We start from the raw sequence: 25,431 nt of genomic DNA on the forward strand, positions 1-25,431 counted from the left end.
GGAAAAGTATTCTATCTTCTATCTTTGCGGCCCATTAGTCTGGCCCACGTTGCACAGCCCGGATGCCTGAGGACCCCCTAATCCAGGACTCCCTCAGTGCAACCCCCCTTTTTCCTTCTCCAATCCGGTCACATGCCAAGGGGGGCACGCCACGCCTTGTGGGTCAGTGTGCCCCCCTCTTATGGCCCATATAACCCCCTGGGGTTCTGGTAATCCCTTCGGTACTCCGATAAATACCCGATACACTCCGGAACACTTTCGGTGTCCGAATACTATCGTCCTATATATCAATCTTTACCTCTTGACCATTTCGAGACTCCTCGTCATGTCCTTGATCATCCGGGACTCCGAACAACATCCAGTCACCAAATCACATAACTCATATAATATGATATCGCCATCAAATGTTAAGCGTGCGGACCCTATGGGTCTGAGACCTATGTAGACATGACCGAGACATATCTCCGGTAAATAACCAATAGTGGAACCTGGATGCTCATATTGGCTCCTACATATTCTACAAAGATCTTTATCGGTCAAACCGTTATGACAACATACGTAATTCGCTTTGTCATCAGTATGTTACTTGCCTGAGATTCGATCATCGGTATCTTCATACCTAGTTCAATCTCATTACCGGCAAATCACTTTACTCGTTCCGTAATACATCATCCCACAACTAACTCATTAGTCACTTTGCTCGCAATGCTTCTTATGATGTGTATTACCGATAGGGCCGAGAGATACCTCTCCGATACTCGGAGTGACAAATCCTAATCTCGATCTATGCCAACCCAACAAACACCTTCGAAGATACCTATAGGGCATCTTTATAATCACCCAGTTACGTTGTGATATTTGATAGCACACAAGGTATTCCTCCAGTATCCGGAAGTTGCATAATCTCATAGTCGAAGGAATATGTATTTGACATGAAGAAAGCAACAGCAATAAAACTGAATGGTCATTATGCTAAGCTAATGGATGGGTCTTGTCCATCACATCATTCCCCTAATGATGAGATCCCGTTTATCAAATGACAACTCATGTCCATGGTTAGGAAACCTTAACCATCTTTGATCAATGAGCTAGTCTAGTAGAGGCTCGCTAGGGACACGATGTTTGTTTACGTATTCACACATGTATTAAGGTTTCCAATCACTACAATTCTAGCATGAATAATAAACCTTTATCATGAATAAGGAAATAGAAAACAACAACTTTATTATTGCCTCTAGGGCATATTTCCTTCAGTCTCCCACTTGCACTAGAGTCAATAATCTAGTTCACATCGCCATGTGATTTAACACAAATAGTTCACATCGTCATGTGATTAACACCCACAGTTCACATTGCCATGTGACCAACACCCAAATGGTTTACTAGAGTCAATAATCTAGTTCACATCGCCATGTGATTAACACCCAAAGAGTACTAGGTGTGATCATGTTTTGCTTGTGAGTAAAGTTTAGTTAATGGGTCTGTCACATTCAGATCCGTATGTATTTTGCAAATTTCTATGTCTACAATGCTCTGCGTGGAGCTACTCTAGCTAATTGCTCCCACTTTCAATATGTATCCAGATCGAGACTCAAAGTCATCCAGATCAGTGTCAAATCTTGCATCGACGTAACTCTTTACGACAAACTCTTTATCACCTCCATAATCGAAAAATATTTCCTTAGTCCTCTAAGGATAATTTTGACCGCTGTCTAGTGATCTACTCCTGGATCACTATTGTACCCCCTTGCCAAACTAATGGCAAGGTACACAATAGGTCTGGTACATAGCATGTCATACTTTATATAACCTATGGCTGAGGCATAGGGAATGACTTTCATTTGACAATAGGTGAGCTAGAGTGACGGCGGGCGACGGCGAGGGCGCGGGCGATGATAGGCGCGGGCGACGATGACGGCGATGGCGGCGGCGGTGGACGGCGGCGGGGGCAGGGGCGGCACGACGATGGGTGCGGGCGACGGCGATGAGGAGCAGGGCAGCGTCGGGCGTCGGGGAGAAACTGCTGAAAATTTGCAAAGTGTTGCTTATATAGCCAGCTCTTTGGTCCCGGTTCGTGGCACCAACCGGGACTAATGCCAACCTTTAGTCCTGGTTGGTGCCACCAACCGGGACCAAAGGTCTCTGCTGCTGAAAAGAGACCTTTGGTCCCGGTTGGTGGCACCAACCAGGACTAAAGGTGGGCATTAGTCCCGGTTGGTGCCACCAACCGGGACCAAAGGTGGGTATTGGTCCCGGTTGGTGCCACCAACCGGGACGAAAGGGGGTGCTGCTGCCACGGCCAAAACTTTAGTCCCACCTCGCTAGCTGAGAGGCTTCCACACCGGTTTATAAGCGCGGCTCTGCCTCCCCTTTCGAACTCCTCTGAACTGCAAGCTTACGGGACTAAACACACTATATCTGCCTGTGGGCCCACTAGGCCTTCTGCGGGCCTGAATCCTAGCCCATGGGTGGGTTTCTAGTCGTATTCAGGCCGTGGTGGCCCAGTAGGTGGCATTTTTTTCTAGTTTTTTGTTTTGTTTTTTGCATTATTTATTTTCTTTTGTTTTTTTCTTTATTTCTTTAATTATTTTTGTTGTTAGGTCACAAAAATTATAGACTTTCTGTTAGTGCCATTAATTTTCAAATTTGAATAGTTTAAATTTGAATTCTTTTAAATTAGTGTGAGTTGCTAGTTTGTGAATAACTTTACTTAAAAAATAGATTTTCGAGTGATTCTTTTTCCAGCTATTTAATATTATTGTGTTTTATCATTATATTAAATTTGGTAATTTTTAGGTTGTTTGAAATCTCTGTTTTAATCAAGAACAGATTTTGTTATTTTAGTTTTCTATTAAAGTTTTTAACAACAAAATTTCTTTATGAAAATTCTTTTTGCCATTAATGTTTTGAAAACAAAATACTTTTATAATTTTAGTTTCATAAATTTTATATAATTTTCGTTTAAAAAAATACTATAGGTTTATAAAAGCTTTTTAGTTGATTCCTTTTGCTATTAGAGTTTTATAAAAACTTTTTAGTTGATTGTTTTTGCTATTGAAGAATATTATAGTTTTGTTTTAGTTGATCATAACATAATATTTTAATTGATTATTTTAAGTTCATTATTTTTGCTATTAGTTCATTCTTTTTGCATTAAATAACCCTGAAATTAGTTCATTATTTTAAGTTTGTTATTTTATATGGCTTTCATTTTTTGAAATTATTTGAACTCCAGACTTTTTGTGTGTTCAAATGCACCATTCAAAGCCACATCATCAATTTTCAACCCTTTGTGACTTCATTTGTTATTTTTTATGAATTTGCTGATTTTTTTGCGCTAAATGACCCTGAAATTCAAAAGCATTTCAAATGAACTCTGAAAAGGTTGAAAGTTGGCATGGTATCATCATTTCTCCCACATAGCATGTGCATAGAAGTTGAGAGGGTTACGGCAAAAACTAGATGCACTTCGTGTACAAAACGGACAATGTCTTTCGAAGTATCAGGGTTTCGGACGAAAACTCATGTGTTACAAAGGGATTTCATTTTTTGAACTCCAGACTTTTTGCGTGTTCAAAATGCACCATTCAAAGCCACATCATCAATTTTCAACCCTTTATGACTTCATTTGTTATTTTTCATGCATTTACTGATTTTTTGAGCTATAAGACCCTGAAATTCAAAAGCATTTCAAATGAACTCTGAAAATGTTGAAAGTTGGCATGGTATCATCATTTCACATTAAAAACAAAGTACATACATAGTTCTCATCACATTAAAACAAAGTGACCAAATTAATAGAAGTTCATCATCACATTAAAAACAAAGTACATACATAGTTCTCATTGAACAACATATAGCTCTCCAGAGCATCTAGTTAAACCATACATTGAAACTATGTAAAACCTTTCAATGCAACAACAAATGAGATCATAATCACAACCAAGGTAACAATTGATCCAACGGCATAATGATACCAAGCCTCGGTATGAATGGCATATTTTCTAATCTTTCTAATCTTCAACCGCATTGCGTCCATCTTGATCTTGCGATCATCGACGACATCCGCAACATGCAACTCCAATATCATCTTCTCCTTCTCAATTTTTTTTTATTTTTTTCTTCAACTAAATTTAACCTCTCGACAATAGGGTCGGTTGGAATTTCCTTGTAACTACCTCCTACATAAATAAAATCTATGTCACATTGGTCGGCATAATTGTCATAAACAATAAATGAACCAAATAGTTATAAAAAGATAATATATACCACATCCGAATCATAGACAGGACGAGGGCTGACGGGGGGCGTATACCAAAACCATCGCACTATATAATAACAAGAAATAATAAAAGTAAGAAAATTAGACAAGTATCTATCTAAAGTAAGAATTCCTTTCTTTCAGAAAGAAGATGAGAACAAGAGGCTCACCACGGTGGTGCCTGCGACAAGTTCGGCGCGTGCGATCGACGGTGGTGAAGACGGGGACAGGACGTGACAGACCGCTAAACCTATGCAAATCTCGGGAAAAATGGAGCCTGGAGGTCGAGCTTCGAGAGGAGAAAACTTAACTAGTGTGGCTCGGGCATTTCATCGAACACCTCATGTGCATAGGAGGTGAGCTAGAGCACCCAAATGCCTTCCCTCGCCGGCCAAAAAAACGTAGCAATGTGGAGTGCTCTGCTGCGACGATGGGGTATATATAGGCAACTCATTTGTCTCGGTTCGTGGCTGGAACCGGGATTAGAGATCCCCCCTCTGTCTCGGTTCGAGGCACGAACCGGGACCAATGTATGTGGGCCAGGAGAAAGGCCCATTTGTCCCGGTTCATGCCAGGAACCGGGACAAATGGGTCCAGATGAACCGGGACTAATGCCCACGAGGCCCCGGGCGGCCCCCTAGGCTCACGAACCGGGACCAATGCCCCCATGGGTCCCGGTTCATGACTGAACCGGGACTAATGGGCTAGCCAAGCCCCAACCAAAGGCCTATTTTCTACTAGTGTTATTTTTCAATCCGAATCAACACTAGTATGCAAGAATGACGAATCAGGCGCAATTGATTAAGGTTGCATCCTAAATAGTATTTTGTTTAAAATGGTTATCAAGTAAAATAACATTATGTTCAGATTCTACACATTTTTTGATCAAATTCCATATATAACCCAAATATCATGGGGTTTCCTGCAAAAGCAAAAATCCGAGTTCAAATTGGTCTACGGGTTGATTTCTCGAAACATCAAGGGGTTTCCTGGAAAATGCAAAAATCTCACTTAAAAGTAGACTGCGGGTTGATTAACAAAAATATGAGGAAATTTTCTACAAAATAGCATGACGAACCAAGAATACCTATTTTCTTTATTAGTAAATTGTACGTGCTTTGCATGTCATTTAAATATATCAAAGCATTGAAAAATACATTTAAATATATATTTTCTTTCCTAGAATCGTATTGGACAAGATCCAACTTGGTTCTTACCTCTCCAGAATCCAAATTGTTCTAGCCCTTTTTTATTATAGAATTAGATAATCATGTGGAAAGATGCTTCGAGGACACATGAGATGATAGAGTTGGGGTTCAGTTAGAAGGCTACGTGGCTGAATCCTATGATTCAAAAACTTTATCAAATAGATGATAATGCTCGGATTTGCCATCTCTCGACCATTGGATGGAGCATATCCAACGGCTAATATTTGAAGCTATTGGCACACTATATAGTGGTATAGAAGTATTAGGACAACTCTAGTGGATCGCCAAATCACCCTTAAATGTCAGGGCTAGACGGGCTGGATACTTTTTGCCAACCAACGAGTCACCAAATGTCCGCTAACACGAACAAATGTTTGAAATCCCACAAATTGAAGCCAAATGTAGGGGAGGTTCGTGAGTAGTCTGAACACGCCAACTCAACCACAAACCCACTTTCTTCTCCCTCACTTCTCTCTCCTCTCTCCATTTAACAAGGGGCGGACATCTCGTGAATATTGTTGGGTGGCTGGCACCCGCTTGGTTTGGTGAACCACGTGGGATTGGACTTTTTTTTTGAACCGGAGCATGTCTGGATGCGCAAAATCTATATCTCGCTTATTGCGACATATAACGAGCGCTTGTCTATGAGCGCCCTAATCTGGGCTGGGCCTATCTAATTCTTTATTCTTGTCCTGCCCGATCACTCCAAACATGGAGCTCGTGTATGTTGCTTTTCTATGTTCCTTTTTTATGGATTTGTTGGTTTTTTTCTTTTTCTTATTATTCTTTTCTTTTCATTTTTTCATTTTTGTGTATTCGGTGTGTTTGGTTTCTTTCATTTATTTTTATCTCATTTTTCATTTTATGTTATTATTATTTATTTTTATTTGTATGGTTTGAATAATCTTAATATATTTTAATACATAGTGAGATTTTTTAATGCATTACATATATTTCTGGAATAGACCATGAATTTTTTTAATACATGATAAATTTTTTAATACACGATGGGCATTTTCACAATACCCGATGATAACTCTTTAATGTGTGTCAAAATATTTTTAGTAGAAGAATATTCTTATAATGCAAGATGAATATTTTTAATGCACAATAAATATTTCCATACACAATGAACATTTTTAATATAAGGTAATTATTTTAAAATTGGTCATGAACATTTTGTAATCACTATTAATATTTTTAATACATGATAGAAAAAATACAAGCGATGAACTTTTTAAATACATGATGACCATTTTCTAAAACTAGTAAAACATTGTGTTTTAATATATAATTAAAAAACACCAGACTATGTGTGTGTGTGTGTGTAAAGAGGAAAAAATAACTAATTAACTTCTCCAAATATGATAAAAACCATAAAAAAAGTTCAAAAGGCCCAAAACACATTATAAAGAAAACAGGAAAATACCGCATCCTATCTACAGTATCTACTGTGCTACTTGGTTGTCAGCCCATCACGTGCATCCTTAAGCGAGAGGCCGCTGGCTTATGCATACCACCCTCGGGCTATGGATACGTGCGAAGCCTCCCAATGCGTTTACCCGTTCATCTTGTACTTACCTATTACCCATATCCATACTCGTTAAAGATACAACTTTTTTCCATGCCTGTCACCCGAGAGGGTATATGGGTACCCGGGGGTAAAAATACTTATGTCTACAACACATCAAAGTAAGTAGAAAATAGTTGTAAAAAGCAACAAATAATCATAAATTATTAATAGAAACACATTTTAAACAACAATGTACAACAACATATTGTAACAACGACACATTCTCATAAACAAAAAAACTTGTCTATAAAGCTACACATAAAAACGTTAAACAACAACACACGGACATACACTTTAAGTTCACAAAATCATGATAAATTATAGAGATAGTTTGACTACACATTAAAGTTTTTACCTAGCGCAATTAGAAGGGGAAAGTTAATGCATTAGGATATTAAAGGAAATCCACTTGTCAATATTTTAGATGGGTAAATGGATACGCGGGCAAGGTACACAATAGGTCTGGTACACAACATGTCATCTTATGTCGTGTACGGGCTTTGAGTCTTACTCAACTTCACACCTTGCAATACAGGCAAGAACTCCTTTTTTGACTGATCCATTTTGAACTCCTTCAAAATCTTGTCAAGGTATGTACTCATTGAAAAATCTTATCAAGCGTCTTGATCTATATCTTTTGATGCCTAATATATAAGCAGCTTCATTGAGGTCTTTCATTGAAAAATTCTTATTCAAGTATCCTTTTATGTTATCCAGAAATTCTATATCATTTCCAATCAACAATATGTCATCAACATATAATATCAGAAATGCTACAGAGCTCCCACTCACTTTCTTGTAAATATAGGCTTCAATGAAAGTCTGTATAAAACCATATGCTTTGATCACCTCATCAAAGCGTATATTCCAACTCCGAGATGTTTGCGCCAGTCCATAGATGGATCGCTAGAGTTTGCACACTTTGTTAGCACCTTTACGATCGACAAAACCTTATGGTTACATCGTATACAAATCTTCTTTAAGAAATCCATTAAGGAATGCGGTTTTGACGTCCATTTGCCAAATTTCATAATCATAAAATGTCGCAATTGGTAACAAGATTCGAACAGACTTAAGCATCGCTACGGGTGAGAAAGTCTCATCGTAGTCAACTCCTTGAACTTGTCGAAAACCTTTCTCAACAAGTCGAGCTTTGTAGATAGTAACATTACCATCAGCATCAGTCTTCTTCTTGAAGATCCATTTATTCTCTATGGCTCGCCGATCATCGGGCAAGTCCACCAAAGTCCACAGTTTGTTCTCATACATGGATCCTATCTCAGATTTCATGGCCTCAAGCCATTTATCGGAATGTGGGCTCATCATAGCTTCTTCATAGTTCGTAGGTTCATCATGGTCTAGTAACATGACTTCCAGAACAAGATTACCGTACCACTCTGGTGCGGAACGTGCTCTGTTCGACCTACGAGGTCCCATAGTAACTTGATCTGAAGTTTCATGATCGTCATCATTAACTTCCTCTGTAGTTGGTGTAGGCATCACGAGAACGGATTTCTCTGATGTGCTACTTTCCAAATTAAGAGAAGGTACATTTACCTCGTCAAGTTCTACTTTCCTCCCACTCACTTCTTTCGGGAGAAACTCCTTCTCTAGAAATGTTCCATTCTTAGCAACAAAGATCTTGCCTTCGGATCTGTGGTAGAAGGTGCACCCAATTGTTTCCTTAGGGTATACTATGAAAACACACTTATCCGATTTGGGTTCGAGCTTATTAGGCTGAAGCCTTTTGACATCAGTGTCGCAACCCCAAACTTTAAGAAACGACAACTTAGGTTTCTTGCCAAACAACAGTTCATACGGTGTCGTCTCAACGGATCTAGACAGTGTCCTATTTAATGTGAATGCAGCTGTCTCTAATGCATAACCCAAAACGATAGTGGTAAATTGATGACCCACAAGTATAGGGGATCAATTGTAGCTCTTTTCGATAAGTAAGAGTGTCGAACCCAACGAGGAGCAGAAGGAAATGACAAGTAGTTTTCAGTAAGGTAATGTCTACAAGTGCTGAAATTGTAAGTAGCGGAGTATTTTGATAACAAGATAATTTGTAACGAGTAAGTAACGATAGTAGTAACGAAAGTGCAGCAAGGTATCCCAATCCTTTTGAGGCAAAGGACAGGCCAAAACGGTCTCTTATGATAAGAAAAGCGTTCTTGAGGGTACACGGGAATTTCATCTAGTCACTTTCATTATGTTGGTTTGATTTGTGTTCGCTACTTTGATAATTTGATATGTGGGTGGACCGGTGCTTAGGTGCTGTTCTTACTTGAAAAAACCTCCTACTTATGATTAACCCTCCCGCAAGCATCCACAACTACGAGAAATGTATTAATAATAAATTCTAACCGTAGCATTAAACTTTTGGATCCAATCGGTCCCTTACGAAATAGCGCATAAATTGGGGTTTAAGCTTCTGTCACTCTCGCAACCCACCATCTAATTGCTACTCCACAATGCATTACCTTAGGCCCAAATATTGTGAAGTGTCATGTAGTCAACGTTCACATGACACCACTAAGGGAATCACAACATATATACTATCAAAATATCGAACACATATCAAGTTCACATGATTACTTGCAACATGATTTCTCCTGTGAACTCAAGAACAAAAGTAACTACTCAGAAATGATAAACATGTTCATGATCAGAGGAGTATTAAATAGCATAATGGATCTGAACATATAATCTTCCACCAAATAAACCATATAGTAATCAACTACAAGATGTAATCAACACTACTAGTCACCCACAAGCACCAATCTATAGTTCCGGTAGCAAGATTGAATACAAGAGATGAACTAGGGTTTGAGATGAGATGGTGTTGTTGAAGATGTTGATGGATATTGCCCTCCCCAAGATGGGAGAGTTGTTGGTGATGATGATGACGATGATTTACCCCTCCAGGAGGGAAGTTCCCCTGGCGGAATCGCTCCGCTGGAGGGCAAAAGTGCTCCTGCCCAAGTTCCACCTTGAGATGGCGGCGCTCCGTCCTGAAAGTCTCCTTCTTATTTTTTATAGGTAAAAATGACTTATATAGCAAAAGATGGGCACCGGAGGTGGGCCGAGGAGGCCACAACCCACTAGGGCTCGTCTGGGGGGCCTGGCCTGCCCAGGTGGGTTGTGACCACCTGGTGGCCCCCCTCTGGTGGTTATTGGCTCCAGTATTTCTTAAATATTCCATAAAAAATCTCTATGAAGTTTCAGCTTATTTGGAGTTGTGCAGAATAGGTGGCCTGACATAGCTTTTCCAGGTCCAGATTTCCAGCTGCCGGAATTCTCCCTCTTGGTGTGTTCCTTGCAAATTATTAGAGAAAAGGCATTAGAATTACTCCAAAAAGCATTATTATGGATAAAAATATTATAAATAACAGTAAGAAAACATGATGCAAAATGGATGTATTAACTCCCCCAAGCTTAGACCTCTCTTGTCCTCAAGCGAAAATCGAAATCCACATGCTTTGAGAGAGAGAGAGAGGTGTCGATAAAAACAAAATACAGACATAGAGGCATCATGTTGATTATTATAACAATAAAAAAATTAAACATAGAAATTTTATCATAGAACTTCTATCATATACTTCTCATGAATAAGTGATAGTTCATCACACAATCGAAGTATAAAGCAAAAACTCTATTAGAAACCAATAAACTATGTTCTCAATCAACTTTGCAATTACAATTCATCATATTTTTAGGAAGGGTCACGTCTCGGAGCCTTTAGGCAAGTCCACATACTCAACCATCATATAGTCTTCTATGATTGCTAACACTCACCTCGTACCCATGAGCAAAACGTTTCAATTAGACACATAGAAAGATAGAGGCTTATAGTTTCGCCTCCCAACATACTCACCTCAAGGGTGATGTCAACAATAATAACTCATGCTATCTATATTCAACTGGACATATGTTCCTAGATCTTTCCTCACCACATGATGCTTGCCAAAGGAGAAAATAAAAGGAATAGAAGGAAAACTATGACTCTTTGCATAAAAGTAAATACATAAAAGTAAAAGATATGCCCTTCGCAGAGGGAAGCAGAGGTTGCCATGCGCTTATTTGTTTGTATGCTCAATCCCTTAGTGCAGGAGAACGTCATGTTGTATTGCCCCTTATGATGACAACCTTTATTATGTAGTCTGTCACTTTTATTCCTTGTCATCCAAGTTCGCACAATGCTCAATTTTCTCTTACACTAAATGATCTCACACATTCAGAAGCAATTTTTATTGCGTTTCTGCACCGATGACAACTTACTTGAGGGATCTTGCTCAATCCCTAGGTAGGTATGTGATACGTCCATTTTGCATCATGCTTTTATATCAATATTTATTGCATTATGGGCTATTATTACACATTATGTTACAATACTTATGCATTTTCTCTCTTATTTTACAAGGTTTACAAGAAGAGGGAAAATGTCGGCAGTTGGAATTCTGGGCTAGAAAAGGAGCAAATATTAGAGAGCTATTCTGCACAACTCCAAAAGTCCTGAAACTCCATGGAAGTCAATTTTGGAATATATTGAAAATATTGGGCGAAGAAAGCACTAGACTGGAGCCAGCCACCGTCCACAAGGGTGGGGGGCGCGCCCTACCCCTTAGGCGTGCCCCTGCCTCGTGGGCCACCTGGCAGGCCCCCGATGCCCATCTTCTAGTATAAGGTGTTTTTTGCCCTGGAAAAAAAATAATAAGGAAGCTTTTGGGACGAAGCGCCACCGTCTTGAGGCGGAACCTTGGCGGAACCAATCTAGGGCTCCGGCAGAGCTGTTCTGCCGGGGAAACATCCCTCCGGGGGGAGGAAATCGTCACCATCGTCATCACCATCGATCCTCTCATTGGGAGGTGGTCAATCTCCATCAACATCTTCACCAGCACCATCTCCTCTCAAACCCTAGTTCATCTCTTGCATCTGATCTTTGTCTCAAAACCTCAGATTGGTACCTGTGGGTTGCTAGTAATGTTGATTACTCCTTGTAGTTGATGCTAGTTGGTTTATTCGGTGGAAGATCATATGTTCAGATCCTTTATGCATATTAATACCCCTCTGATTATGAACATGAATATGATTTGTGAGTAGTTACGTTTGTTCCCGAGGACATGGGAGAAGTCTTGCTATAAGTACTCATGTGAATTTGGTATTCGTTCGATATTTTGATGAGATGTATGTTGTCTTTCCTCTAGTGGTGTTATGTGAATGTCGACTACATGACACTTCACCATTATTTGGGCCTAGGGGAAGGCATTGGGAATTAATAAGTAGATGATGGGTTGCTAGAGTGACAGAAGCTTAAACCCTAGTTTATGCGTTGCTTCGTAAGGGGATGATTTGGATCCATATGTTTTATGCTATGGTTAGGTTTACCTTAATTCTTATTTCGTAGTTGCGGATGCTTGCGAAGGGGGTTAATCATAAGTGGGATGCTTGTCCAAGGAAGAGCAGTACCCAAGCACCGGTCCACCCACATATCAAATTATCAAAGTAACGAACGCGAATCATATGAGCATGATGAAAACTAGCTTGACGATAATTCCCATGTGTCCTCGGGAGCGCTTTCCTTTATATAAGAGTTTTTCCAGGCTTGTCCTTTGCTACAAAAAGGATTGGGCCACCTTGCTGCACCTTGTTTACATTTATTACTTGCTACCCGTTACAAATTGCCTTATCACAAAACTATCTGTTACCGATAATTTTAGTGCTTGTAGAGAATACCTTACTGAAAACCGCTTGTCATTTCCTTCTGCTCCTCGTTGGGTTCAACACTCTTACTTATCGAAAGGACTACGATAGATCCCCTATACTTGTGGGTCATTAGTATGGTGGACACTTGAAAATGATTTGGCTTTAAGGGTTTTCGGATGCACAACTAGTATCTCTACTTAGTGCAGAATTTTTGGCTATCAAACATAGGGGGCAAGCACCACATGTTGAAGGATCTATGACAATATGACTTCTATGCGAATATAAACAAACATAAATCATTAAGTTGTCTTCCTTGTCCAATGTCAACAATTCTGGCATATAATATTTTGATGAGGGTTCACAATCACAAAAGATTTCTAGGATAGTATATTTATATCTGAATGTTCTCTTCCCTTATTAATTCTTTCATGAGTTGCATCATTGACTAATGCTATGTTTGTCGAATCTCTAATAAAATTTTCTACTTGTACTTTTCCTTATGTGATGCTATCACCTACCATAGGATTAGTATATAATCTTATTGATTTATTTCCTTTCTTTTATTTACTTCCTTTCTCTTTTTCTTTCTTTCTTTCTTATTTCTTTTCTTTATTTGCAATATGAAATTAAAGAAAGCAAAAACTCAAACTAACTTTATTATATAACTTGCACATGATTACAATGATAGATCACTAAGCAAACTCTCAGAGAAGAAAGGATCGAACTAAACTTTATTTCATCTAAAGCAAAAGATTGAACTAAGATAAGTAAAAGCAAAAGGATAGTGGGATGATACTATACCGGGGCACCTCCCCCAAGCTTGGCGGAAGCCAAGGGGAGTGCCCATACCCGATACTCAGTTCTCCTTCGGTGGTGAAGAAGATGGTGGTGGTGATGAAGCAATCCTATCCTTAAGGATCAAGAGATTTTCCAACCGAGGATGACGCTTCGGAGATAGGTGATGTTCTCTTGATGCAAAATATTTTCGCGAGTGAGATACTTATTTTGTATGCGAACTATTTCAATGACGCGAAAAGCTTCAATCTCAGCAGGAGTAAGGTGAATAAGGTAGGGTTTAAGGATATCTTCCTCCTCCTCGGCCATCAGTGCTTGGGCTGCCACCGGGGATGGATCTACGGTACCTTCCTTGCCCCTGTCTCCCTTGATGGTGTCCGTGGGCTCCTCCCTCTTTGTCTCGATCTTCATCAGCCAAGCATCTTATTCCATGTGGTTGGAGGAGCAAGAAGACATGATGCCTGGCTTGACAAATCTGACTAGAAACAACAAGAAAAGAGAACAGAGGATTTCTCCGTGATACGGTGGTTAACAAGTTTGGGAAGTATATATAGATTTTTTATCTTGGAGGACAAGCATACAGACGAAAAACAGAGTACGGGAGGTGTCCCGAGTGGGCACAACCCACATGGGCGCGACAGGCATGTGTCTTGTGCCCACCAGGGGACGCTTCCTGGGAGATTCTTCATTTCCAAAATTCTAAAATATTCCAAAACTGATAGAAAATATTTTTGCGGATTTTTCGAAGTCCGTTTACTTACCATATCATGTACCTCCCTATTTTCATGATTCTGGAGTGTTCCGGAAAGACTCTTTTATGTGTTCTTCCGGTGTCAAACTTTGGATAATATTACTTTCAACATTAATAGGCGTACCTAAGATATAATGCTTTATTCGTTGCCCATTGACAACCTTCGGGTTAGTACCTTCGGAATTATTTATTTCGATGGCTCCATACCGGTAAACCTCCTCGATGACATATGGGCCTTCCCATTTTGAGAGGAGCTTTCCTGCAAAAAATCTAAAACAAGAGTTGTACAAAAGAACATATTCTCCGACTTTAAACTCATGCTTTTGGATTCTTTTGTCATGCCATCTTTGAACCTTTTCTTTGAATAAATTTGCATTTTCATAAGCTTGGGTTCTTGATACGTCTCCAATGTATCTACTTTTCCAAACACTTTTGCCCTTGTTTTGGACTCTAACTTGCATGATTTGAATGGAACTAACCCGAACTGACGATGTTTTCAGCAGAATTGCCATGGTGTTATTTTTGTGCAGAAATAGAAGTTCTCAGAATGACCTGAAAATTCATGGAGACACGTTTTGGAATTCAAAAATATACTGGTGAAAGAATCAGCATAAGGAGGCCCACACACAGTCCACGAGGGTGTAGGGCGCCCCCCCCGGGGCGCGCCCCCTGCCTCGTGGGCCCCCTGAGGCTCCACCAACGTTAACTCCGACGCTATATATTCATGTTCGGGTAGAAAAAAATCAGAGAGAAGGAGTCATCACATTTTACGATGCGGAGCCGTCGCCAAGCCCTAATCTTCATCGGGAGGGCTGATCTGGAGTCCGTTCGGGGCTCCGGTGAGGGGAATCTATCGTCATCGTCGTCATCAACCTTCCTCCATCACCAATTTCATAATGCTCATCGCCGTGCGTGAGTAATTCCATCGTAGGCTTGCTGTACGGTGATGGGTTGGATGTGATTTACCATGGAATAGAGTTAGTTTTGTTAGGGTTTGATCCCTAGTATCCATTATGTTCTAAGATTGATGTTGCTATGACTTTGCTATGCTTAATGCTTGTCACTAGGGCCCGAGTGCCATGATTTCAGATCTGAACCTATTATGTTTTCATGAATATATGTGAGTTCTTGATCCTATCTTGCAAGTCAATAGTCACCTACTATGTGTTATGATCCGGTAACCCGAAATGACAATAATCGGGACCACTCCCGGTGATGACCGTAGTTTGAGGAGGCCTTAATATCCCTTAGTGTTAATGCTTTGGTCTGGTACTCTATTAAAAGGACTCCTTAATATCCCTTAGTTTCCAATAGGACCCCGCTGCTACGGGAGGGTAGGACAAAAGATGTCATGCATGTTCTTTTCCATAAGCATGTATGACTATATTCGGAATACATGCCTACATTACATTGATGAACTGGATCTAGTTCTGTGTTGCCCTATGTTATAACTGTTGCATGAGGAATCGCATCTGACATAATTATCCATCATTGATCCATTGCCTACGAGCTTTTCACATATTGATCTTTGCTTAGTTACTTTTCTATTGCCATTGTTACGATTACTACAAAACTGCTACTGTTACTTTTGCCACTGTTATGGTAACTTCCATACTACTTCACTACTAAATACTTTGTTGCATATATTAAGTCTTTCAGGTGTGATTGAATTGACAACTCAACTGCTAATACTTGAGAATATTCTTTGGCTCCCCTTGTGTCGAATCAATAAATTTGGGTTGAATACTCTACCCTTGAAAACTATTGTGATCCCCTATACTTGTGGGTTATCAAGACTATTTTCTGGTGCTGTTGCCGGGGAGCATAGCTCTATTATTTGAGTCACTTGGGATTTATATCTATTGATCACTATGAGGAACTTGAAAGATGAAAGAACCAAGATTTTTCCCTCAAGTACATACGAGGGGAGATGAGGAACTACCATCTAGCTCTGCACTTGATTCACCTTCTGTTTTGAGTAAACTTGCGACACCTACTCCTATTTATTGATTCTGATATGTCGCATGTTATTGTTGATGCCACTTTTGCTATACATTATGCTTATGATGAAACTACTTCTATGCTTGATAATACTGTGCCATTAGGTGAATTTTGATGAACAACTTGCTAGGGTTAGAGAGAATGAAATTATTGAAACAGATAATATTTATGAAAGTGATGCTGAAGATTATCCCCCTAGATATGAATTGCCTGATGTGCCTGAGGGCTATGTTATGGATGAAGAAACTGCTAGAGACCTTTTTGCTTGCAAAGATAGATATGATCTTAAGAAACTGTTAGCTAAGCTGAAAGAAAAGTCTTTGAATGCTAGAATGAAATATGACCCTGCTTTTGCTAATTCACCTATCTGTATTTCTGATAAGGATTATGATTTCTCTGTCGATCCTGAGTTAATTACTTTGGTTGAATCTGATCCTTTTTATGGCTATGAATCTGAAACTGTTGTGGCACACCTTACTAAATTGAATGATATAGCCACCCTATTCACTCATGAGGAAAAAATTCATTACTACTATATCCTTCAATTATTTCCATTCTCATTAAAGGGTGATGCTAAAACATGGTTTAATTCTCTTGCTCTTGGTTGTGTGCGTAGTCCCCAGGATATGATTTATTACTTCTCTGCTAAATATTTCCCCGCTCATAAGAAACAAGCTGCCTTAAGGGAAATATATAATTTTGTGCAAATTGAAGAAGAGGGTCTCCCACAAACTTGGGGGAGGCTTCTCTGATTACTTAATGCTTTGCCTGATCATCCTCTCAAGAAAAATGAAATACTCGATATCTTTTATAACGGACTAACCGACGCTTCCAGAGACCACCTGGATAGTTGTGCTGGTTGTGTTTTCAGGGAAAGAACTATTGAGCAAGCTGAATTGTTGTTGAATAATATATTGAGTAATGATAATGATTGGAAACTTCCTGAACCAACTCCTAAGCCAACTCCGAAGAAAAGGGGTATTCTATTTCTCAGTCCTGAAGATATGCAAGAGGCAAAGAAATCTATGAAAGAAAAAGGTATTAAAGCTAAAGATGTTAAGAATTTACCACCTATTGAAGAAATACATGGTCTTGATAACCCAACACAGGTAGTAAAGGTAAATTCTCTCTATAGATTTGATGAAGGTGATATTCCTCATAATAAGTTTGCTAGCCAATGCTTGGATGAGTTTGATAATTTTATTGTTAAACAAGAAAACTTCAATGCTTATGTTGGTAGACAATTGAAACGTAATCCTTATATGATTGAACACTTGAGTGATTATATGTCTAGAGTTAAAGGTGACCTTAAACTTATTAGTAAAGATGCTTCTATGGTTACCACTCAAGTAGAACCAGTGCTTAAAGGTCAAGATGATTTGCTCAATGAATTAAATAATAAGAAAAATGATAATGTTGTTACAGTTGTGACTAGAGGGGGAAGAATGACTCAGGTACCTTTGTATCCTAAGGGCCACCCTAAGAGAATTGAGCAAGATTCTCAGAGAACTAATGTTGATACACCCAGTCCTTCTGAGAAGAGGAAAAAGTAAAATGATAGGTCTGTGCATGCTTCTAGTGAACCTGTTGTTGATACACCTGAGAATCCCAATGATCTTTCTATTTCTGATGCTGAAACAGAATCTGGTAATGAACATGAACCTAGTGATAATGTTAATGATGATGTTCATGTTGATGCTCAACCTAGCAATAACAATGGCGTAGAGATTGAACCTGCTGTTGATCTTGATAACCCACAATCAAAGAATCAACGTTATGATAAGAGAGACTTTGTTGCTAGGAAGCATGGTAAAGAAAGAGAACCATGGGTTCATAAACCCATGCCTTTTCCTCCTAAACCATCCAAGAAAAAGGATGATGAGGATTTTGAGCACTTTGCTGAAATTATTAGACCTATCTTTTTGCGTATGCATTTGACTGATATGCTTAAAATGAATCCTTATGCTAAGTATATGAAAGATATTGTTACAAATAAAAGAAAGATACCGGAAGATGAAATTTCCACCATGCTTGCAAATTATACTTTTAAAGGTGGAATACCTAAGAAACTAGGAGATCCCGGAGTACCAACTATACCATGCTCCATTAAAAGAAACTATGTTAAATCTGCTTTATGTGATCTTGGAGCCGGGGTTAGTGTTATGCCTCTCTCTTTATATCATAGACTTGATTTGAATAAGTTGACACCTACTGAAATATCTTTGCAAATGGCCGATAAATCAACTGCTATACATGTCGGTATTTGTGAGGATGTGCCTGTTGTGGTTGCAAACGTTACTATTTTAACGGACTTTGTTATTCTTAATATTCCCGAGGATGATAGTATGTCTATTATTCTTGGTAGACCCTTTTTGAATACTGCAGGGGCTATTATTGATTACAACAAAGGCAATGTCACTTTTCATGTCAATGGTAATGAGCATACGGTACACTTTCCGAGGAAACAACCTCAAGTCCATAGTATTAATTCTATTGGAAAATTTTCAACAATTACTATTGGAGGTTTTGAATTCCCTCTCCCTACTGTCAAGAAGAAATATGATATTCTTATTGTTGGGGACATACACATCCCTGTTGAGGTAACCTACTGTAATTCAAAAATTCTTCGATTTCATGTTATTCGGAAAGAGTTTGTTAACAACACTTGATCAACCTTGTTAGTGGATTCCTTTTGATGAGCATTAGATGGATGAAGTTAGAAAGAACAACTCTCTGTACCCTCCTTTTACTTTCTGTTAGTTAGATTAAATAAAGCAAAAGTAGTATTTTCTATCTGTTTTCTGAATTATCCTTTGCAATAAAAATACTCCGACAATAAAAGTTCTCCAAATGTCCTGAAAATAATATATGATTTTTTGTAGAATATTTAAGAGTTACTGGCACTGAGAACACACCAGGGGGCCCACTACTTGGCCACGAGGGTGCAGGGCGCGCCCCCTGCCTCATGGACCCCTCCACTTATTCCAGAACCCACTCACTTCGTCTTCCTCTAGAAAAAAAGTCTCCCATAGTTCAAACCTGAGTTCTAGCTCATCTTGCTGCCATTTTCGATCTCCTTGCTCAAAGCTCCATTCACAAAACTGCTTTGGGGGATTGTTCTTCGGTATGTGACTCCTCCAATGGTCCAATTAGTTTTTGTTCTAATGCTTTATATATTGCAATTTTTTGCTGCTTAGGTGACCCTGTTCTTGAGCTTGCATGTCAAATTTTTATGATCCAAAGTAGTTTTAATGCATGATATAACCTCTAGGCACTTATAGGAGTAGTTGCTATCAATCTTGTTGAGTTTGGTTCACTTTTATTTTGAGTCACTAAAAATTTCAGAAATTTTTCATAAAAAGAAAATGATGAAGAGATTGTTGAGGGGCTCTTCGAGCCGAAGTTCGAAGGATAAGCAGACTAAAGAGAATAAAAAGCCCAAATACAATCTTCCTCGCACTGCGAAGGCCTCACTGACTTCCTTCACGACCAGCGCGAACAACACATACCTCATCTTACCCGAGGCCATTTACGCGTACTGGAGGCTGACACAAGTCCCAGAGCCTGAGCCTGAGCCACCATTTGACCCTTATCATCAGTCTGTTTATTAGTGGGACCCGGAGGAGATCGCCAACCGGCGGCACCCTGAGGACCCTCTTAGTACACCGGAGAGAGTAGCTTCGATCCATGGGCATAGACCAACTTAGGACAAAAGTCTAAGCTTGGGGGAGTATGTATTTCTCACCGACATTACATTCATGTTCACACACTCATTCTAGTTGTCGGTGCTCATACTTTTTCATTGTACTATCCATGCTAGTTTATTTTCTTTTCTAAGCCTTCTTCTTGTGTGTTTGAAAAACCTTAAGAAAAACAAAAAAAATAGTTGTAGCTTTTAGTTAGTTTACTTTCCATGCCTGTAGTAGTAGTAATTAAAAGAAAACCCAAAAATATTTCTCGTTCTTCTTTTGCTTGTTGGGAGCTTTCCCGTGTAAATAGTTTTATTTCTTTTCTTGTTCTTTGGGGGTCGAGAGGAGAAGACCATGATGAAAATGTTGAGTGGCTCTCATATGCATTGTTGTTGATTTAACCAAGATCTAATATTACTTTGTCTTCTCCCTTGTATTAAATGCTTGCAGATCCCAGCTTAGTCCAATGCATGTGCACTATAATTATTATCCACACCGTTCGGCCGTGCAAGTGAAAGGCAATAATAACGATATATGATGGACTGATTGAGATGAGAGAAGCTGGTATGAACTCGGCCTATCTTGTTTTTCTAAATATGATTAGTTCATCGTTCCTGATTCAGCCTATTATGGATGAAGCATGTTTGCAATGACAATTAGAGATTATAGTTGCCCATGCCATGCTTAACTAGTTAGGAGTTTATAATGGTTTACCTTGTGTGCCAACATGCTATTAAAATGGTTGTGATGTGGTATGATAGGGTGGTATCCTCCTTTGAACGATTTGAGTGGCTTGACTTGCCACATGTTCACGCATGTAGTTGAAACAAAATCAACATAGCCTCCATGATACTTATGTTCATGGTGATTTATATCCTACTCATGCTTGCACTCATTGTTGATTAATCTTAATGCATGTTCGTTACTGTTGTCGCTCTCTAGTTGGTCGCTTCCTAGTCTCTTTCTAGCCTTCACTTGTACTAAGAGGGAATACTACTTGTGCATCCACTCCCATAAACCCCAAAGTTATTCCACATGAGTCCACCATACCTTCCTATAAGCGGTATCTACCTGTCGTCCCAAGTAAATTTGTATGTGCCAAACTCTAAACCTTCAAATGAAATTCTGTTTTGTATGCTCGAATAGCTCATGTATCAACTATGGCTGTCTATATCTTCCATGCTAGGTGGGTTATTCTCAAGATGAGTGGACTCCTCTCATCATTCACAAGAAAATGGCTGGTAACCGGGATGCCCAGTCCCATGCTCAAATCAAAATAATGGCAAACGAAACTCCCCTGGGATTTTTGTTAGTTGGAGGCACCCATTGTTTCGGACAAGCCATGTATTGATGTTTGTTGGTGGTGGGGGAGTATAAACTTTACCATTATGTTTGGGAACCTCCTATAATGTGTGTAGCATGGAAGATATCGAGATCTGTTGGTCCTTATGTTGACAATGAAACTATACCACTCAAAATATTATTTATCTCTGTTTCAAAACTCGAGCTCTGGCACCTCTGCAAATCCCTACTTCCCTCTGCGAAGGGCCTATCTATTTACTTTTATGTTGAGTAATCATCCTCTTATTAAAAAGAACCAGTTAGAGAGCATCACTGTCATTTGCATGCATTGCTATTAATTTCCATTGAGTATGATTGTGACTAGATCTCTTTTACCATGAATTACAATGTCTAGTCAGTCCTTGATCTTCAGGGGTGCTCTGCATTTATGTTTTGTGGTCTCAGAAAGGGCTAGCGAGATGCCATCTTGTTATATCATATTATGATTGTTTTGAGAAAGTGTTGTCATCCAAGATTTATTATTATTGCTCGCTAGTTGATTATGCCATTGATATGAGTAAACATGAGACCTAACTGTTATTGTGAATATGGTTAGTTCATAATCTTTGCTGAAAACTTGAATTCTGGCTTTACATATTTGCAACAACAAGAACAAACAGAGTTTGTAAAAGTTTTTGTTTATCACTTTTAGTTTGTCAACTGAATTGCTTGAGAACAAGCAAAGGTTTAAGCTTGGGGGAGTTGATACGTCTCCAACGCATCTACTTTTCCAAACACTTTTGCCCTTGTTTTCGACTCTAACTTGCATGATTTGAATGGAGCTAACCTGGACTGACGCTGTTTTCAGCAGAATTGCCATGTTGTTATTTTTGTGCAGAAATAAAAGTTCTCGGAATGACCTGAAAATTCACGGAGACACGTTTTGGAATTTATAAAAAATCCTGGCGAAAGAATCAGCGTAAGGGGGCCCACACCCTGTCCACGAGGGTACATGGCGCCCCACCTGGGGCACGCCCCTGCCTCATGGGCCCACTGAGGCTCCACCGAAGTCAACTCCAACTCTATATATTCACGTTCAGGGAGAAAAAAATCAAAGAGAAGGATTCATCACGTTTTATGATACGGAGCCACCGCCAAGCCCTAATGTTCATCGGGAGGGCTGATCTGGAGTCCGTTCGGGGCTCTGGAGAGGGGAATCCGTCGCCATCGCCATCATCAACCTTCCTCCATCACCAATTTCATGATGCTCACCACCATGCGTGAGTAATTCCATCATAGGCTTGCTGGACGGTGATGGGTTGGATGAGACTTACCATGTAATCGAGTTAGTTTTGTTAGGGTTTGATCCCTAGTATCCATTATGTTCTAAGGTTGATGTTGCTATGACTTTGCTATGCTTAATGCTTGTCACTAGGGCTCGAGTGCCATGATTTCAGATCTGAACCTATTATGTTTTCATGAATATATGTGAGTTCTTGATCCTATCTTGCAAGACAATAGTCACCAACTATGTATTATGATCCGGTAACCCCGAAGTCAAAATAATCAAGACCACTCCCGGTGATGACCCTAGTTTGAGGAGCTCATGTATTCACTAAGTGCTAATGCTTTGGTCCGGTATTCTATTAAAAGGAGGCCTTAATATCCCTTAGTTTCCAATAGGACCCCACTGCCACCGAAGGGTAGGACAAAAGATGCCATGCAAGTTCTTTTCCATAAGCACGTATGACTATATTCAGAATACATGCCTACATTATATTGATGAACTGGAGCTAGTTCTGTGTCACCCTATGTTATAACTGTTGCATGAGGAATCGCATCCGACATAATTATCCATCATTGGTCCATTGCCTATGAGCTTTTCACATGCTGATCTTTGCTTAGTTACTTTTCCGTTGCCACTATTACGATTACTACAAAAATGCTACTGTTAATTTTGCCACCGTTGCCGTTACTTCCATAATACTTTGCTACTAAATACTTTGCTACAGATATTAAGTCTTTCAGGTGTGGTTGAATTGACAACTCAACTTTTAATACTTGAGAATATTCTTTGGCTCCCCTTGTGTCGAAATTTGGGTTGAATACTCTACCCTCGAAAACTGTTGTGATCCCCTATACTTGTGGGTTATCAGTTCTCCATTCATCTAATGAGCTAATATCAAATAACCTCTTTTCACCAGAAAGTTTGAAATCATAATTGAGCTCTTTGACGGCCTAATAAGCTTTATGTTCTAACTCAAGAGGCAAATGACAATCTTTTCCATAAACCATTTTATAAGGAGACATGCCCATAGGATTTTTATATGCTGTTCTATAAGCCCAAAGTGCATCATCTAGTTTCTTAGACCAATTCTTCCTGGGTCTATTAACAGTCTTTTGCAAAATTATTTTTATTTCTCTATTACTAAGTTCAACTTGACTACTAGACTGAGGATGGTAAGGTGATGCAATTCTATGGTTAACATCATACTTAGCAAGCATTTTACGGAAAGCACCATCAATAAAGTGTGAACCACCATCAGTCATAAAATATCTAGGGAATCCAAACCTTGGGAAAATAACTTCCTTAAGCATTTTAATAGAGGTGTTGTGATCAGCACTATTGGTTGGAATAGCTTCTACCCATTTAGTAACATAATCAACAACAACCAAAATATGTGTATACCCATTAGAGGAAGGAAAATGTCTCATATAATCAAATCCCCAAACATCAAATGGTTAAATAGCAAGTGAATAATTCATAGGCATTTCTTGACGCTTACCGATATTACCTATTCTTTGACATTCATCACAAGATGAGACAAACTTACGGGCATCCTTGAAGAGAGTAGGCCAATAAAATCCAGATTGTAATACCTTGTGAGCAGTTCAATCTCCAGCATGATGCCCTCCATAAGCTTTGGAGTGACATTTCCATAGGATTTGTCCCTGGTCATGCTTAGGTACACAACGTCTAATAATACCATCTACTCCTTTATAAAGATGTGGGTCATCCCAAAAGTAATGTCTTAAATCATAGAAGATTTTTTTTCTTTTGTTGGTATGTAAAGCTAGGTGGTAAATATTTAGCAACAATGTAATTAGCATAATCAGCATACCAAGGAGTACTATTAGCAAAATTTATTGTAGCTAACTGCTCATCAGGAAAACTATCATCAATAGGTAGTGGGTCATCAAGCACATTTTCAAGCCTAGACAAATTATCAACTACTGGGTTCTCAGCACCTTTTCTATCAATGAATAAGTCTAGGTTTAGGTTTAGCATCTTTATTTTCCGTAAGATATTTAATATCAACATGGTCTGTGTGAACAATTACTTTGGAATCAACAATATAAGGTCTAAATTTATCACAAGCAAACATCACTGCTAAGAATTCTTTTTCAGTAGTAGCATAATTTCTTTGAGAACTGTCTACAGTTTTACTAGCATAATGAATAACATTCAATTTCTTATCAACTCTTTGTCCTAGAACAGCACCAACAGCATAATCACTAGCATCACAGATAATTTCAAAAGGCAAGTTCCAATCAGGTGGTTGAACAATAGGTGCAGATATTAAGGCTTGCTTGAGTGTTTCAAAGGCTTCAAGACAATCATCATCAAAAACAAAAGGAATATCCTTTTGCAAGAGACTAGTGAGAGGCCTAGAAATTTTAGAGAAGTCTTTGATAAATCTCCTATAAAAACCAGCATGACCTAGGAGACTATGAATACCTTTAATGTCCTTAGGACATGACATCTTCTCAATTGCATCAACCTTAGCTTGGTCCACTTCAATACCTCTTTCAGAAATTTTATGACCCAAGACAATGCCTTCATTAACCATAAAGTGGCACTTCTCCCAATTCAATACAAGATTTGTTTGTTCACATCTCTGCAAAACTCACTCAAGATTGCTTAAACAATCATCAAATGACTTCCCATAAACAGAAAAGTCTTCCATGAAAACCTCACCAATCTTTTCACAAAAGTCAGAGAATATAGCAGTCATACATCTTTTAAAGGTAGCAGGTGCATTACATAAACCAAAAGGCATACGTCTAAGCATAAGTTGCAAAGGAACAAGTAAAAGTGGTCTTTTCTTGATCAGGTTGAGAAATAGGTATTTGTGAAAAGCCAGAGTATCCATCAAGGAAGCAAA

The sequence above is a fragment of the Triticum aestivum genome, chromosome 5A, assembly GCF_018294505.1.
Source record: "Triticum aestivum cultivar Chinese Spring chromosome 5A, IWGSC CS RefSeq v2.1, whole genome shotgun sequence".
Taxonomy (NCBI): domain Eukaryota; kingdom Viridiplantae; phylum Streptophyta; class Magnoliopsida; order Poales; family Poaceae; genus Triticum; species Triticum aestivum.